This window comes from Uranotaenia lowii, unplaced genomic scaffold (assembly GCF_029784155.1).
Source record: "Uranotaenia lowii strain MFRU-FL unplaced genomic scaffold, ASM2978415v1 HiC_scaffold_183, whole genome shotgun sequence".
Taxonomy (NCBI): domain Eukaryota; kingdom Metazoa; phylum Arthropoda; class Insecta; order Diptera; family Culicidae; genus Uranotaenia; species Uranotaenia lowii.
The window spans coordinates 32,270-34,999 of NW_026597888.1; the positions used below are offsets into that span (position 1 = coordinate 32,270).

Here is a 2,730-nt window from a genome sequence, read left to right on the forward strand (position 1 = left end):
AGACACCCGCCTTGAACAAGCACAGTGCGACGAGACATCCACTGTTTAAAGCGAGATAACATTCTCAATTGTTTTGCATTGCACAGTGTGGCTGGACACTTGGACATCCACTAAGTAAGGCGTGGCCAGACACCCGCCTTGAACAAGCACAGTGCGATGAGACATCCACTGTTTAAAGCGAGATAACATTCTCAATTGTTTTGCACTGCACAGTGTGGCTGGACACTTGGACATCCACTAAGTAAGGCGTGGCCAGACACCCGCTTTGAACAAGCACAGTGCGATGAGACATAACTGTTTGAAGCGAGTTAACATTCTCAATTGTTTTGCATTGCACAGTGTGGATGGACACTTGGACATCCACTAAGGCGTGGCCAGGCACCCGCCTTGAACAAGCACAGTGCGACGAGACATCCACTGTTTAAAGCGAGATAACATTCTCAATTGTTTTGCATTGCACAGTGTGGCTGGACACTTGGACATCCACTAAGGCGTGGCCAGACACCCGCCTTGAACAAGCACAGTGCGACGAGACATCAACTGTTTAAAGCGAGATAACATTCTCAATTGTTTTGCATTGCACAGTGTGGCTGGACACTTGGACATCCACTAAGTAAGGCGTGGCCAGACACCCGCCTTGAACAAGCACAGTGCGAGGGAACATCCATGGTGTTAAAAGCTGATACGATTATCCAAGATTCACCGGAATGGAAACCATTCTACAACCGGGGAAGAGCGCAGTCCAGTTTGATTTTACTTCATGCTGACCGAAGCTTCAATTGCGGAAACCGAGGAAGTATACAGCAAATTCCGATGGCTAATGATCGAAATCCAACTAAGAAACTGCATTTGAGAACCTTTATCGAAAATCCTGATGTTCCACGCTTGCCGTAAGTACCTAGTATTTATTACAAATATCCATCCACCTTATATTTTGTGTTTTGAGCAGCGCCGGAGTCCTTTTCGAAAAATTTGGCAACTGTGGCACGCGGTGCTGGTTTGTTGATCAAGACGGTCAAAAACTTCGGCATCATGCGTAACATGCCGTGGATTTGTGCTTGGTGCCGTTTCCAATCGAAGAACAATCACCGTGACCGTCACCAAGGACGAGTGGTGAATTATTATGGCCAACGCAAGGCTGTGTTGCTCAAAAGGGGGACCGACACTCAACGGTTTTCAGTTACGAGCTAACGACGCTGCCATCAGCGATTTCAAGGGGTAAGTTAGCAATTATTCCAACCATTATCAATCAATTAAAATTTTTTTTTTGTCATTTCTAGGCCAACAAATAATCATCGAAGGTGCATGTGCAAGGACATTTGGTGATGGTAACATTTTCATTGGTGGGTATCTTTTATTATATTTTATGACTAAATCTATTGATTGAAACCTATTCTATTTTCCATAAATTGACGAAAGAGCTGTATGCTTCAGATGAGTGCATAAGCGGTGGTAAGCGAACACCCATTCGTTTTAAGACGCTCTCAGAGGCCGGATACCTTCACTTACCACCAGATGTCGATCGGAAAAATGTAGTTATTAACCACCTTTAATCTAATGGAGAAAGGAGACTAGCTGTTTCTGAGCAACAATAAGTTCAACATCGAGCCGAAGATTCCATACCTGCCAGAGTAGTGAGATTGGCAGCAGTACATCCAATGAATTTTCTGGATATATCCCAAGAGTTAAACTACGGAACAGGATTTAGCAGCCGACTCTATGCATAAGCTGCATAAGCGTTCTAAATGATACATCGCAAGCGCTAATGATAAGTGCAGGTGAGTAATTTTTTTAACTTTCTTTTAAAATATTTAAATTTGTTACCATTCAAGACTCATCGAAATGTCTTATTTTGAAGTAGATGTGTTCAAATGATGATAAGCTTGAAATTAAAATTTATTTAAATCTTATAATAACTGATCATAACCGATGAAAATAATATGCCTAACATAATCTAATTTAGGATATATTTATTCTCCTAAACTAACACCTAATTTTTCTTCAAATTGTCGGCTTCCCAAACATAGCTATTTAAATGCTACAAAAAAAGGTTGAATTATTTATAAAATGTGAATAAAAATAATGGTTTTACTTGATTGTTTCTAGATAACAATCGTACGGGTGCTGAAAATAAGCTATCCAGATATGGAACTACACCGCAACACGGGTGATAGACTACACCACATTTGTATAAAATCTGATGATTGCTCGACGATTGCTTCATTCTATGCTAGCCAACACACGATACAAAAAAATTCGCGCGAACACAAACGATTGCTGACGAAAACAGTACCAGCAAAAAAAAACACCTCCACCCCGGCTGGAGCTGAGTAAATCGCCTGAAGTTTGTACAAACAGCACCATACACCATGCCAGAAGCGGGCCATAGACAACATAAATGGCGTGTGCAAATTCGATGATTTCAACACGATGGTTTGATGTATGCTCGCCCACACACGATACAAACGTATTTCGCGCGGACACAAACGATGGCTGGCGATAACAGCAACAGCATAAGCAACAACAAAAAACCACCTCCACCCCGGCTGGGGCTGAGTAAATTGCCTGAATTTTGTACAAACAGCACCATACACCATGGCACAGAGGGTGGTTTGTACAACATATTTCGATCCGGACCGATTTTATTCAAACCGTTTGTGTGCTAAATCAAGCAGTGCCATACCTCCTGCTAGTCAACTAGCGGTCCTAATAAATCACTTGCGGTGTTTC

General features: G+C 42.1%; 1 long non-coding RNA gene across 1 annotated transcript; it reads left to right on the forward strand.

The window, feature by feature from the left end:
- Positions 1-590: 590 nt before the first annotated feature.
- LOC129759531 (uncharacterized) lies at positions 591-2,179 on the forward strand. Its single transcript, XR_008740189.1, has 5 exons — positions 591-890; positions 950-1,218; positions 1,281-1,343; positions 1,420-1,778; positions 2,107-2,179. It is a non-coding gene; the product is annotated as an uncharacterized LOC129759531 (long non-coding RNA).
- Positions 2,180-2,730: the final 551 nt, after the last annotated feature.